The 17271-nt window shown below is 25.4% G+C and overlaps 1 protein-coding gene across 9 annotated transcripts in view; it reads right to left on the bottom strand.

Moving 5' to 3' along the window:
• The window catches only part of LOC111030633 (rhodopsin-like), a 45532-nt gene extending 30412 nt beyond the window's left edge, over nucleotides 1-15120 (bottom strand). The window contains exons 1-2 of one of the 9 annotated variants that reach the window (XM_022310227.1): nucleotides 14971-15120; nucleotides 11917-12116 (exon numbers count right to left, since the gene is read on the bottom strand). The gene's annotated coding sequence lies outside the window, so the exon portion shown is untranslated. The other 8 variants (XM_022310225.1, XM_022310228.1, XM_022310234.1 and 5 more) reach the window with 8 other exon arrangements.
• Nucleotides 15121-17271: the final 2151 nt, after the last annotated feature.

The following is a 17271-nucleotide window of genomic DNA, read 5'->3' as shown; positions in this document are numbered from 1 at the left end:
TCTTACATTTTGATCAGAGCTAGAAATGTATATTAGTTTTATTTTATTCGTGTGTTTTTTCGTTGTGTCTATAATTACGTTTTGGAGCAGAAGACATAAAAAGGTGGCTTGTAGTAGCAAATTTTATTAAGTTGGTACTTTTCTAAAGTGAGGAAGGGGTGGTTATATAACCATATTTCAGTATTTTATTATAATAAAATTGAAAAAACTGACGAAAACCAGTCTGAAAACGGGGATTTAACTCGACATTTTAAAAATGTTTTTGACTCCTATTTTTGACAAAACTAAATTTGTCATTAACTGTAACGACTTGAAAATTTCACTAAATATTAAAATTAACTTATTTTAAAAATATTTTGGAGTTGTTCAGGCATTTGAAATTTTGGTACTTTTAAAGTTTATGCGTTGATAACATTTATTTTCTCAGTCAAAAAGCTTGAACATTTAAAACAAGATTCCTCATAATATGCTTTTCTTAAATAAATTGGAAAATATTATAAGGTAAGTCATAAGTCATAATTTGCATTATAGAGAATTAAAACTTTTCACCAAACTTTATACATTTTTCAAAATATTTAGATTAATTTTAATATATTCATATTATAAACCTATTCACACATCATTATATAATACGTTTGTATCAATTTATATATTCATAAAAAAAATATCTTAACAGTGATAAACTGATTAATAGTAACTGTTCTTTTTTTTACCGTTTATTAAAAGTTATAATAATATATTGTATTCTAATTTATTATTTTCTCAGTTAACTGTATTCAACGTAAACGATGCTGTATTTATAAATATTTATTTACTTAAAGCTTAATGATTTTTATTAATGATTTAATAATAGTATTTATTCATATATTTAAAAACAAATAATAATATTTTTACAATAATTTTTCAAATGTACTTAAATCATTACCTGTCATTATGCATAAGTTAATTTTGTGTGGTTTGTAGAACAAGACAGTATTCTTTACAGATTTACTATGTTACTATAATACTCTTCGGCCTTCGCAGTTCATTTTGTTTTTTTTATTATTCTTCGTAAATTATCTAGCCATGCTGGTAATCAGGCGGTGTGGTCGTGATTTTGTGGGTGGAATTAGTTCCCTGATTCGGAGGATATAGTATAGGCATTAGGAAATCTACTTTGCATGGTGGATAGTTTATAATTGCATTGGAAGTGCTCATACATGTACAAGCCACATCTACTGTCACAGTACTTGGTTGTTAATTTAATTGTAAATACTGCTTGAATGTCAGTGTTGCACAAATTAACATTTTAATAAAATATTTAGAATAAATTATAGATTGCTAGTTAAAAATTGAAAACGATTTAAGTTTGATGAATGACGCTATTGCATTATGCATAAAATATGCACACGTATTTTTGTATACACTATACATAGCAGCAAAGATATTTAAAAATATAATTCAACCATCATAAAAATGGTTATTTACTCATTTCACAATGGATTATAAAATGTTATGTTGTTTTTTAAATTTTAAACATATTATCAGATTAGGCGGTTAAATATCTATATGTAATAAATAATGTCATGTTTATAAAACTATTTTATTATTTTAACATTATATTTTAAAAATCTCGAAGTAATAAGTTATTTACTATTAATAATATTATGTTAAAACTTAAAATATTAATATTGAATTTATTTACTATAGATATATAATACATAATATTTTAAAGTATGAATTGTATGCAAATAATACGCTATGTACAGTACACTATTGTATATTTCGTTAAATATGTAACCGGAATTTTTTTTTTTTATTGAACTTTAGCTTCGGCGGCAAGGGCCATTACCTTTAAACATTCTATTTTATTTATTTTTGGTAACACTGTGATTACAATAATGTATAGGATTTATAATTATTTGTTTGTTAACCTCTATTTATATTTAGTCTAAATGTCGATAACATTAAATAATTAAATAATTTTTTTTCTTCATTTAACTAAAGAACATTTTTGATCTTTGTGTATATTCAACCCTTTATAATGCGACCTTTTATGTAGGTCTTCTGATTTCTACCAACATTTTTCCAAGAAAGACTTATCGCAAGTTTTCTAGTAATTATAGTGTAAATCAAATATAACAAATTCTCAATCACCATTCTGGATTCAGGTTCAAGCACTCTACCATTCATAAAATCCATCGTACCGTTTGTATTATTTTCACGGGAATGGATAAAAACCAACACTGCACATCAGTAGGTACTCTTCGATGATTCTTGGCTTTATACCCAGTGCGGCTGCTTTAAATGCTTGAACAAAAATGTATTCCTGTCCCTTACTATCTTATAAAGTTACAGAACACTTTTAGTACACATAAATAATATGAATGTAGCCGTTATACTCATAACAATGGAAAGTCTTTTGACAAAATCTTCATTATTCTATTTAACTATTTAATTATTTAATTATTTAATGATTTAGTTATGTGGTCACTTAACAAGTCACTCAACATTAATCCACTTTAACATGTCTATGAGTTATTTTATTTAACATCATTCCTTATTTCCTAACTTAACCCCGTCGTTCTTAACTGGCGAGGTGTGTCATGATAGACTGATGTGTCACCAAAACCAATTTTTTGGGATTTTAATATCCTTTATAATACTATTTTGTGTCTTGAAAAAAAAGTTTAGAAACATACTTTAGTCATGTCATGGCTGTTAATTATATGTTCTGCCGTCGCAGAAATAGCGTTCTTTGGTATTATATTCATTACTAAGAACTAGCATAACATACTTTTGAATTATTAATCATTATTTTGTTACATACTAGTGTGATTTTTAGTAAATTATTTTTAATAAATTATCCATAACTCAATATAATATACATAGTGACTCACCAAGCGTACTCAATATAATTTTTTCCCTTTAATTATGTATTTGTTAAAATAAGTTTTGGAATTATACTTAAAGACCATTATTATTAACTTCAAGTACTTTTTTGCCTTTTAAGTTGTGTTTTTTCAAATGATAATTGCCATTTTAAACTGTACATTGTTAAGCCCACGATTTTATTAAAAATCTCGATGTATAAAAATCAAAATTTGAACGAGTAATATCCGAGTTATCAATTAACAGTCTATATCAGTGGTTCCCAAACTTTTACGACCACGGCACTTTTAAAAATTGTTTGTGTTTCGCGGAACCCTATAATGTCTCATCCAACTCAACTACAATTTTTCTAAATAAAAAAAGGAAAACCAATTCTTTAAACTCTCAAGTCTAAATAATATTTTAACGATACTGTTAATGACTTTTCAGTTTTCATTATTAAACTTAGTTTAAAAAACATTTAATAAACATAATTTTCTCAATAATCACATACATCTGGCGGAACCCTTGACATTGTCTCACGGAACCCTAAGGTTCCGCGGAACACACTTTGAGAAACACTGGTCTATATATAATAATAGAGTTTAGGTTAAGCAAATTCACGATCAGTTGAATATATTAGTAGAAGATAAATCAAAAACTGTTCGTTTGTACTTCGATTTTGATGCATTCAATTTAACCATATAAAGGGTGGTTCTCATCTGAAATATAAATGGTGGTGTATATTACATGAACAATATTATTTACTTATATAGTCTTCTGTCCTATAATATGAATTATGTGCATTCAAATTGATGACAATACAATGATCTAAACTCCACTTGACCAGATATTATGTGATCGGACTTTTGGACCATTATTAACAGTTTAATATGAGGTCCGTTATCTTGACATTCCAAGTTCGAAGTATTAACTTCAAAATTATCCAACATTAATTATTGTGTTAAAGTTATTAATGATTTTGGATTTGATTCTAATCATGTCTGTGCCTGTGTTGAACTGCGGATAACTTATGAAACGACCTAGGGTTCTAAAATGAAATATGATTAATTTTCATCGTTTAATGGTTTAGAATTGGACCAGTGGCTTCACTGCAGATTAAATTTATTGTTTGAATAAAAAATGAAAATTTTCGATTTTAATAACAATTTTGCTGATCAGCATTTTTTTCTAATTAAATTTAAAATTATAATATATTGACTTTATAGTTTTATAATTTTTATATCTACCTATACTATAAACCTGTTCACGCTTTCCTTGTTTGGCGTCACGCGTGGCTGTGAAACGGGCCTAAGAAAACGAAATACTTGTTTAGTTATTATTTATTACTTATAGCGAATAATATTATATACCTAACGGCTATTGTTAAATTTAAATTTTAAATTGATTTGTATGTTATACAAATTATAAAATGATTATTATTCTGGTATAAATTATTGATGTAGTTTATTTTTGACTTCAACATAATATATTTTGATAATAATTAAATTTTGATTTCTTAGTTGATCAATTATGACGATCACGTGTGTATCGGAGGAAAATAACGTCACATTATTTATGTACATACAATAATAATAATAATAATAATAAAAATAATAATTTTCCTTTGATCTATATACACTCGGGTAAGTCGTACGTCCATTATGATCGTAATTCGTAATTTTTTTTGTGAAATGTCACGCGATCGTGTCAAATTCCGGTCACGGCTTGTGTAGTTATTAGGCCATTTCAGTATTTCTATTGATCGAAGAACTAGCTTCCGTAAAAACTATCGGATATGATGTGATGACTTTCGGATGAATACTATAATATTTCACTGCACAGAGGTGTATTGAGAATTTTTCATAGGCAACAGTTCGGTTTATAGAAGAATATCGTTTTAAGAAATGTGTTACCTAGACAATTGTTTCTTCAGAGAAAACATTTTTAAAAATGATGGAGCTGAATACTTTTTAACTGCTCTGAGTAAATAGTTGTGTGTGTTAAACTGAATATGAAAATAATGTGTCTTAGTAAAGAAAATTTTATAACATTTCAGGCGTTATTGTTTTTTATTTTAATTTATTGAACCGACATTTTTTTTTATTGTTATTTTATTCATATTTTAATGTTATTTATATATTGCCCCATGTTCTAATGTTCTGACTATTCAGCAAATTTCTTAGTGTAGTATAATTATTATATGATGATGTAAAGCGTAAAACGCGACTTGTTTTGAAAAGGGATGATTAGATCTACAGAAATGTTGTTTCACAACGACTTTTAGTTCAGCAAAATTTTAATTTGTTTAATTATACTTTAAAAAATATGTTTTTCCTTGAAGGCTTGAACTTGTGATAGGTACATGTATAATATTATGCCTTATCGTATGCTAAAATTATTGACAAGTTTATATTATAGTCACCTTTATGAACATGAGAAGCAGATAGATAACTAAATTAAAAACCATACATTGTTTTTCCTTAACAGAATTGATAAGGTATAATTTATTATTAGAGAGAAAGACAAATTGTCTTATGTAAATTAGATATTACTGATTAATGAAGCAGTGAAACTACTAATATTTCATAACTTTAAACAATTGTTGAATTGTTTTCAATTATATTATTCAGTATAAAGAACTGCAGACAACCGTTGTTCAAATGTTGATATATTTCTGTAGGTAATCATTAAACAACTAAAAATTATTATTTTGTTGGAAAATGGTATAGTTGCTTAATAAAATATTGACATTGTTGAAAAGGCTTCATTCAGTTTTGGAGGGATTGAACCTCTTCAGTGTACCACCAAAATTCAAACATGAATATTAATATTATTATAATTTATAATACATCGATTTTCTTGGTTTCACACATTATTTTGTGTAACTGTTACATTGCTATTTCGATAAAATGAACATTAGTTATTTATGAGTACAATTGAAGGGATAAAGATCCAATTGGCAATCAGTACCAACTTGTTAGCGAACATAATTGGTTTAGACATATATAATAAGGTACCTACTAATACGATATATAGTGCACAAGATTTATAGACAATACACAGTTTACCAACAAATAAATGAAATTTAAATGGTAGATACTTTGAGTGTTTTGTATGAGTTATATACTTCTGTATAACTTTATAAACTTAATAATATTTTAGTTTTAATAAACTTCATGATAGCGTCCCAATTGGGTTTATGGGGACTGAAACTAAGACGATATTAAATACACACTATTAAACATTAAGTAAATTAATAAATACAATTGGTATCTTTTTTTAGTGTTGAGTTTCGTGAGTAAGTTGCTACGGTATAGAACTGTAAGAATAAAAAAAAAACTAATATGTATCATGCCATTCGAGAGAAAGTAACATGCCTAATACTTATAAAAATATAAAATCATCAACTAGGTAGTTGGATACTTATAAAAATACGAAAAAAATATTTTTTGTTTTTATATAATAATATGTATAATGCATTAAAGTTGGTGGAGAATTTTTTTATACATAGAGCGCCGTGCAATCATTGAAGTCACGTTTGCCTCTGTACCTACAGAGATATAATTATCCGTCAAGTAGTTTCTCCATACTTCTCACGCTTGAAGAGGGTATCTGTTGGTATATTCTTTTACAAAAATGTCGACTCATCTTTAGTCCGTTGAAAAAATAAAACTCTTTGCACTTGTAAAGTATGGTCGTTGCAAAAAAAAATTGCATAGGACTTACATTAATACAAGTACTAGTTGTATGCCTCTCATAAGAAATTAAAATAATTCTTTTATCATTTTTCTCGTTTTTGTGTTCATACTCTGTAAGGCCAACTCAGTGAACCCTTAAATAATTATTTTTGAAAAGTCAATAACTCAATAGTTTTAAAATTTTTTTTTAGAAGCTGAAGAATTTTATTGAAAATGCAGCACATAAGTACGATGGTAAGTTTTATAAAATACTCTGAAAGAACATTAGAAACTGGAGAGTAATAAAGATAATGGGTCTAAAAAAAAGGTGCAATAAAAAATGTTGAGTTTTAAATGTTTAAAAATCATATCAATATCATTAATATTTCTAAGTTAATCATATAAATTGACTAGGTAATCTGTTGTGACAAATGTTATATTTCATCGCTTATTATCTACATCTGATAATATCATGTGAAGATTGTAATTATTATTGTATATGTTCTGTATATCAATCTATACATATAGTAAAAGAGTTTGTAGAAATTAAATTAATTAAAAGTTTTTTTTTTAAAAACTAGTTTGTTGTTTTTCTGATTGTATTGTATAATAATATGTCAATCATATTAGATATAATCTATACGGTTATATTATATAATAATACAAGTACAAAAAAAATCATTGTTTAAGTTCTTAAGATATTTTAAAGTTTGAGAAAATTCCGATAGATAAAAATATACTTTTATATTTTATCTTTATGTATGCTAGAATAATAAATAATACTATAGTTATGCAAAACACATACACAAATCATTTAAATCCCGCGATTAGTCTGTCAAAAAGGTTTAATATCATATTCTATAGCACTGGTTGTATTATTGTTTTTTTTTCTTTTTATGTTAACTATGGCAAAATACATACATTTTTACTTAAAGAAAAAAAAGGGTAGTCCAAGAATCAACTGCATTAATGTTAACATTTTTAATAATAACAATTTAAATTATTAGATACATAATACATTCTATCTTTGAATCGAACCTAGTTTTGTGTTTATTGACCATTATGTAATAATATCCCTAATACGATTTCCATATTGCTAAATTACTAATCTTGTTAATATTGATTGTAAATATTATGTGTAACCTAAGTTTTGATTCGGAACAGTGTATAATTAGACACCCCAACAAAATATATATCGTGGTTTGATAGCGGTAGTCACTAGGTAGGTACGTCCAATATTGATGAAAACTGTTATGTGGCCGGAACAGGTTGAGCTATTATGATATTATCGATGAAATGTATCCACCTACATATCTTAGAATGCACCTTAAAGTACATAAAACAATTTGTAACGCGTGGCTGATTTAATCATAACATGTAATTAATTAATAATATCACAATTATAATACTACATTGAGTATTTATAAATTATAACCTATTGATATTTGATGAATTTAAAAATTAAACGAGTTAATAAATAGTTGATAAGATTTTGGAAATACCTTATTAATAAGGATAAAAGTTAAAGGATTATAAAGAATAACATTAACCGTATTATTTCAGTTAACATAATTGATTGTGATATTGCCATTCTACATTGAACAACAGGCCACAGTAAGACATTTAAAACATGGATAAGTCAAATTTACTGATCAACCCGTAATTGAATTCGTTCAGGTAATCATTAATAATAATAGATAGGTACTCGTTAGCTCAATAGTTCGAAATAAAATTAACTAATTAACTCATCAGCATATAACCTTGTTGTAATCAATGGTTTTAATATCAATGGAACTATTGTAAGTACCTGATAGATTTAATAGTATGATATTATATTCCTATAGTATTTTTTTGTTTTAAAAATCATAACTTTACGACATTGATTCTCCAATAAGCCATATGAGTACAATATTTATGGTACAGGAACTTGATTCATGCTATATTTTTTGGCAATATTGATATACAGTTATTTCCCCATGGTTATAGGCTTTTTTTCTGTAATTTACAGTACATTTTATTAAAACATCTGAAATACGATCCAAAATATAATAATTAATTATATTAACTAAAATATTAATGTTAAATAAGAAACCCAAAATACTTATAATAATGTAAGCATGTAAATCTTTTAACGATAAATAATAATAATTTTCTTCTTTAACTGTTATAATGATAACAGTTTGGTAAAAAATAATATAATACTACTAATGTTGGCATATAAGTTTTATGAAAAGATATTATATATATATATAATATACACTCTATCTATATTAGTTATTATTCTCGTTTTAATAATTAAGAAAGTAAAGTTGTTCATTTAAATTGAGTTATCAATATAAAACTACACTTAACGTTTTTCTTTGAGCTTTTGTCTTTTATATCTTAACATTGGGAAAATTAAAATTGCCTACAAATTGAGTTCACATGTGATAAGAAAGAAACTTTTAGAGAATCGAAAAATGAAAAATAAAAATAATTGACTTTTATTTTTCATGTGTTTTTATTAAAATACTTTTATTGTTGTACTAAGCCTTATATTTTACTCCAAATTAAAAGTTACTTGGTATAATTATTTTAATATTATATTTGAGTATTGCCGTAAAGATGAATAAATGTTAATGATGAATAAAAATGTATTAAATGTAAAAATGTAAAAACACATTGTCATTTTATATGAAAAACAATGTATGTATATGATCAATACAATTAAAAAAAAAAAACTGGGAAAGTTACTCTGCCGTTGTGCCATTTAGTAGGAATCTAGAGTACCTAGTAAGTTTAAATTCAATGAAAAATCATTGCCTTACTAGGAAAAAACGATTCTGAGCGGAGACTGTCTGTCAGCATATATTTCTAAGGACATTACAATACACATTTATATTGCTCTTACTAAATTATTTTTTTATAAGTAATAACTTAAAGATTAGATTTTAAGGTTCTCTAAAAAAACCTAAAAATATTCCTTTAATAATCCTTAAACTTATAAAACATGCTGAACATTTTTGTTTTACTTCAAACAGTTCAAACAGTTTAAAAATATATACCACAGTTACAATAAGAAGTATACGTATTGTGTAATAGAATATGACATTAAATTAAAAACATTTATACAATTTTTATTTATCATCCATTAATTGAACATTATGTAATACAATGTTTAAGCTTGAAGATAATTATTACACACCTTTTCTTTGGTAAATTATTTAAATTCAGTCACATTTGAAACAATTAAACAAATTGAAGAATTAAAAAGTTTCCAATTAAATTACAGACAATTTATTGAACGATTTCTGTAATTTTTCATTTTAAACATTTTATTTATTTTATTTCTTAAATAATTATACTTCAAGAAATGATCAAATATAAAAATGTATTTTTTTCGTTTTTCCAATTTTTTTTCAAAGTAGTTATTGAGTATTTTTATTTTTTACAACCCTTAGGACCACCCAGATATAGTTTTTTTTATTTGAGACCACATTCTAAGTTGAATTTAAAACTTTTCACTGCTCCAAAAAGTGATTATAAAAAAAAAAAAATAAAAATACAAAATACACATCGCTCCGATCAGAATCCAAAATACTATTTCTCAGATTATCTAAATGATTATTGTCGAGATGAAAATGATTTAATATCATCTATCTATCTACTTGTATTATATTCAATTGATTTCACTTTTCAATATTGTTTCACGTTTAAGTTAGTTTACTTATGCCACTGATGTACCTATGTATTATTATATGAATGTTCCTATTATGGAGGTACTACTAATTATGTCCACACAGTAGGTAGGGAACTTTAATTTATCATAGAATTTAAAATCTGGTCGAGGTGAAATACATACATTTCTTTAAGTTAAAACTCAAAAAGCTATATTCCTATACAGACCAAGAATTTTTTCTAATATTATTATTTATCAATTATCCTATAGGTGTTCATTAGAAAAAGAACAGCTCATTATTTTTGGTTCTTATGACTTGATTTCGTTCTTAACAATTTTAAATAAGTATTTAGTAATGATTCGTACAATAATTTTTATTGCAACTTAATAAGAACGTATAACGAGTTGTTTATTTATTTTTAATTAAATTGACCTCTCGAGATAAAAAATATAATACTACAATTTAATTACACAAAATATTTGTTTTAATAAACAAACAATAATATTTTAATTTATTGAAAACCAAAATAGTGTTAAGTGTACTACATTCAAATTGCATTTAATGTGAACATCAATGATTATTTAAAAAAAATCAAATAATATAGATATAAATAAAAGCACTCGAGTATTAGGTGTAAGTATTGCATGTTTTAAATAAGCAGTAAAACGGATAGGTATAATGTTTGTAATTACATTATCAACTGCCCATAGTTCACTTATTAGCAGTTATAATTGCATTACTCTTTAAATAAATTACATGTTACGTAAAGGTTGAGCTTTACGCTAACGCAGAAAAAAAATCTTTCTAAAAGTTGAATACAAAGAGAATTTATACTGTTATAGGGGTTATATTATTTATTTTGTTATACCTACGCAATTACAATATGCGTTTATAAGTATTACTTTTAACAGTTAATACTCGTATATCGAAAAGTACTTTGGTAAATATTTTTTCCCGTATAATCTGAATTAGCTATAAAACAAAATAATGGAAAAAATTGCTTACTTTTTACTATTTTTATCTTTATAATTTTTTTAGTTTTCTCTTTTTTAATGATAACGTGTATTTTTAATTTTATATTTCAAAGTAAAAATTCTCCAAAGAATGTTAATGTATTGAAAATCAAATTTCGAAAAAGTAGTTAATTGTAGTTTTGACTGACATGTATGTTTAAAGTTTAGATGAGTCGTAGGGAGTTAGAACATTTTTTTTAACGTCACTTCGCAATGACTTATGCAAATATAGTAATATTTAAAAAAATTACTAATTTTTTTATAATAATAAATGTATTAATTGTTCATATCTAAGAATAACCCAGTATATACTTATTATGAGTACACTATGTGCATAATGTATTACTTCAATGCTTATTCGCATAACGTCCCGAATATATGGTATGTGGTTTTACTTTTGTTCTGTTTAGATGCTATAAAACATTAAAATTCTCCTTTACTACCATTAAGTGTTTTGTTTTTTTCAGCTTAAAATTTGTATTACCTTTAAAATTCAAACGCCAGTGACATGACAAAGGTGTGTGAATTTCTTTAAACCACACGACGACTGAGCTTGTAGCATGTGTTACATAATATACAATATACATTACCTATCTACTTAAATTACAATTATTTTCTATTTTGTTTTTTATTTAAACTTTTAAGAGGATTGGATACTGCCCGTTGTAAAGGAGCTCCATATAGTATGCAATATACCAAAAAGTGTGAGCTTACCTAGTAAATAATGATCATTAATGTGTGTGACTCACGTGCGTGCGTTACTTCTGTTTTACTCCCACATGTTCTTTATACTCTATATGAAATTGTGTACTTTTTGTCAACCATATCGAACGACTAAGTATTGTTGATATAAAAAATCTGAAAGATAATATATCTTCTTCGTTATTTTCATATATTATGGCAACGTTGTACACCTGCAGAATTACAATTTTTTAGTTTTAAAATTTTACTTGAAATGTCTTAAATCTACAAAATCGGGGATTTGTTAGGCTGATATTAGTAAAGTAAAAGTCGATATTGAGTAAATTTCAAGACAAATCACAACATTAACATACCTATAAAAGTTTTATAGACATACAGATAATAAAACAACTGATTGCAAATTATGTGATGATATTTAAGCTGATGTTAAACATTTAATATTTATGGTAATGTAATATTATAATTTATGTTACATACATTAGAAATTGCTATATTTAATGAAATCACAGGATTTATAATTCAACGGATTCTATATTTAATTTACATATTTTAATATACAATTAATGTTATCTAATTATCTGTATAATATGCCAAATGGTTTTGTCATACACTTGTTAATGACTGTGTAAAAACTAATGACTTTTCAAACTTTAAATATTATTAAAGGGCATTATATTTTTAACTTAAAAAAAAATATATCAATGGCTATATTTAACATTTTTAAGAACTTTCCCTACTTAACTTTCACTTTCCTCTCATAGTTCCAGTAATTATACAAAATATATTAATGTATAAGTTACGAATGAAAAATGTTATTTAAAGAAATTATTTAAAAATTGTTTAAAAAAAGGTTGCGTTGGATTACTTCAGAGTAGATAATTTATATACATTTTAACTTCATTGATATAGAAACAAAAAAAAATTGTATTTACCTACCTATATCACCAAAATATGCTAAATCGTTGTTAATGCTTATGTATTAATTAATTTGAGATTTTATTATAATTAATATTCAGAATAAGTAATTATTTTAAATACTAGTATATATTATATGTACTCATATGATTATACATTTAATGTTTGTTTATTTATTTCACCACAGTTTATATAATTATTGCATACATAATAATTATTAAATAAGTACGTTAGTTCATAATATTATTTTTATTTTTCTAAACTTTCTATCTCCAATACAAGCAACATTTAAAAGAGATAGATAAATCCCAAAATCTATATACTAATGTTGTATATGAATCCATAATACCCTTTCGCTGTTTTAAATTTTATAAAGTGAGTGAATACTTGTGTTACGTCATTAACCATACAAGTTGTAGTAAATAATTATGGTGATTTAAAGAATATCAATATTAATAACTAAGTAAATATTAAACTAATCACTATAAAATAAATTCAATTTTTTAATTTATTTTTAATTTAGTATAGACATTTATCTTTATATTATTATAAAATAATTCACCTATAACTCCAGAGAAACGTTACTTTATTCATACCAAAGAAATGTCTGGTTTTTCAAATAAATTATCTGATACCAACTATTATAATCCTAGCAAAAAAATGAACATTATAGAATTTAAAAAAAAAAATAAAAGAAATAACTATTGAGATATTAGAACACTGCAAAACGAGACACACATCCATACCTGAAGTTATAAGCTTGCAGGAAAATGAAAATTATTTTAAGCTGAACTTAAGTCAAATGCCATTGTCCATTTGTCCAAACGAACACAGATAAGACAATGTGATAAAATCCATTAATTTGTATTGTATAAAGATAAATTACTTTTTTTATAAAATATTATTCTCACAGATGCAACTTTTGACCCTTAGCTAATTTAAACTGACCATTAGGTACCTACTCAATTAGCTTAATTTTCACCATTGTTGAACTATTAATAAATACTCTAAACAATGTTGCAGTTATATGCACCATCGTGTTATTATATACCTTTATATTTTATGTAGGTAAGAGTATTTACAAACAATATATATACTATATACATCATATTATCATATAATTTGTTTTACTTATAAAAAAAAAAAACAACATTTTTAAATGATCAAACACAAATTAAGTCAATTAAACAAGTGTTCATAATTCATGTTTATTAAATATAAAGAACTTTTATCGAAGTGTATAAAAAAATAAATAATATGAACGATATCGTATTAAATAAAATGTATGGTTTTTAAATTTAAATTAATGAAGGCTGTTGAAGTATATGTACCAAAGTAATTCTATATTTTATCTAGTTCTTAGTTATTAATACTATAATAATGCATATAAATAATGAACTTACAACTTTAAGCTAATGCCTAATTGATAGGATCTCAATAAACATTCATTTTCTTAATTTTTATCAAGCTTAGTGTAGTTGGTAACATTTATAAAGAACTCACGTGATTAAAACCAAATATTAACAGTATTTAATACTTTATTTTACTTACCTTAAAAATTTAAATTTTATTAAAATAACACATACAAAATAATAAATTTACTCATAAAATGTAGATATACATATAAATCAATTAATAATTAATAAAAGTTTGTATTGCGAACCAAACAAATGCACATAGTTAGTTGAAATGCCATAGAGTTCTAATGGAATATTATTAAAAATTAATGTGTTGTATCAAACATTGTCATTTTACTCATCAATTTTATTGTTATTTTATATTTTATATTTGGACTAACGACTACGTTTAAAAACTATTTGAAATAAAACAGGTGTTAAATTATGTTTATCAATATTTTATTATTAAAAATAATAATTGGAAAATAATGAAACCGAAAATAATATTTGGTAATAAAAATATACTTTTTTTAAATGTTTAAAATACAAATATTGTTATATAAAAAAAAAATGATCATTTTGCTTAATCGTTTTTATATACACGTCAATATTGAATTTTTTATTACATTTTATGGAAATGAACGAGCAAAAAAAAAAAAGAAGGTAATAGACATTACGATTATTATTTATCCTAAATAATTGTTTATTTTTTTAAACGATGCATTGTTTGGATTATTTTAAATATTTTTCTTACCGTATACTATAGTGAACGCACCAATTTTGCAAGCCGTAATGAGCGTAAAAGAACTTACGTTTCATGTACGTGTTCGAGTCATCGGCAGCGAAATCCTCGCACCTGTTTGCACGCGACATTCAACGCAGACTGGAACGGTCCTAACACGGGTAGCGCATCGACAGACGCACTCCCTCCGACTCCCTCCGCCTCCTTGCACCCTTGCCCCTTGGATGCAACTAACGCACTTCAGTGGTCCCGTGCACAGTGTGTTGTATGACGTTCTGACCCTGACCGTACACACCATCACCGGACTCCTGGTTTGAAAGAACGCCGACGACCCTAGTTCTGCGGACCTCATTATAGGTGTTCCGACTTCCAACCTTACGCGGAAACCAAATGGATTTGAACATAAAAAAATGATAAATTAATAATAATGTCACCTATGATAAAAACACGTCTTCAACTGTCTGGAAAATAGAGAAAAATATGAAGTTGGTTTGACCTAGTTTGGATGACGTTGTGATATTTGTTCGGACGCGAATTTTCCTTACATCATTTAATAGGTACCTACACTTACCTATTTATTTGTAAGTTATTTAATAGTTTTGACTTAATACTATAATTCACATCTGACATGTTATTACACTTATAATAAGTAGAGTAATGGTCAAGGATGTTTAACAAATAAAATATCTAAAATGCGTTTTTTAGAAAATTATTTCTTAGTTTCCTTCGTTTAAATAGTCAGTTAGAAATAATAAGTCGTCAGTAATAACTAATAACTTAAACAAATCGTATTTACTCAGTTGGTATTAAAAAGCAGATTCGAAATATTGTATATGTATTGTATTTTTCTTTAGTTTTGTTCTATTATTCAAGAAAACGCTCAACAGCTATTGCGCATTGTTAAATGTGAACATTTTAGATTATATGACATATGCGTTAGGCTCTAAATATAATTATAATTAGTCCTAAAGATAGATGTAATTAAATTCAACTAAAAAATCAAAGGACCATAATTCCTGTTGATCAAACACAAAATTAATATTTTTTTAAAAATATATGTAAGTGTAAAATCACTAAAATAAGTGTATATTTTTATTAATGTAGTGTGTCGTAAATGTATTTATGTACGATAAATCACATATTTCAGATTAATGTTTTTTTTAAACTATAAAAAAAAACATTTTTGTAAGTACTAATAATAAGTAAATTGGTTAGAATCTAAACTTGTAGTGTATAATATGGTATACGTACATATTTTTTTTTATCTTTAACGGGGAAACAATTTAAAGGCATAGGTTTTAAATAACTACATATTTGAAATTTGAATATAATTTGTAGTGTTTGAAACTATAGACGAAAAAAAATCGGTCAATGAGTTAATTTATCCACAAGGGTACTAGATTCCTATACGTTTATGGACGCAGCTATCAAAATAAAAAATAAAACTAGGTATTCTTTGTTTTTCAGGCTTCGAGTAAAACATATTATGTCCTCCTTTCCTATTAAAAGACCTGGGATTCGATAGTTGAAAAAAATCTAAAAAAATCTTAAATCTACCTACTGTCATTGTGCATCCATTTTAATATATTGTTAAGATAGTCATTTCGGGTTTTTTGAGTTTTCAGTTTAAATCATATAAAAATGTCTGTGAACTATGCGTCTATAATATAATAATAATAAATGTTCATAATATTTTTATATGTGTACAGTATATACATATTTTCGATTTACTATCTTTTTTGACTAATTAGTACCCAATAGCTAATATTATACTTTTTTTTATTGAAACAATATTTCGTACATTTACAATCATAATTTACATGTTTAATAACACGCAAATTGGATGAGATTTGTTGAAGGTAAAGAGAATTTATCCAATGGCACCCCATGAATATTATATTTATAAAAATAAATAAAAATGTTCGTTTGAATTTATTTTTCGAAAAAAAAACTGTAATACATAGGTATTGTAGTTATATTCTATAATCATTAAATACTTGTTCGCATTTATTTATAATATTCAACCGTATTTATTCGAAATAACTCATTCTCTTTCATAATATTTGTATCTACGTATAAAAAGACTTTTTTCTGCCACATTAGTAAGTCTCTGGAATGCTAACCATACGGTGAATTAAGTGTAACACGGAATCTGTTACTATACAATTGAGTTATTCTTAATATTATTTGACATATAATCTAAGCGAAACAGTGCTATAAAAGGACTTAAGTTCCGACAACCGTAGCAATATTATTTATTGATATCATCACTTGATTAAAGGTGTACTTAGCAGAGACTGAATGACAGTATTT

The sequence above is a fragment of the Myzus persicae genome, unplaced genomic scaffold, assembly GCF_001856785.1.
Source record: "Myzus persicae strain clone G006 unplaced genomic scaffold, MPER_G0061.0, whole genome shotgun sequence".
Lineage (NCBI taxonomy): Eukaryota > Metazoa > Arthropoda > Insecta > Hemiptera > Aphididae > Myzus > Myzus persicae.
The sequence above is the reverse complement of the archived record's forward strand: the minus strand, read 5'-3'. Positions and strand labels throughout refer to the sequence as shown.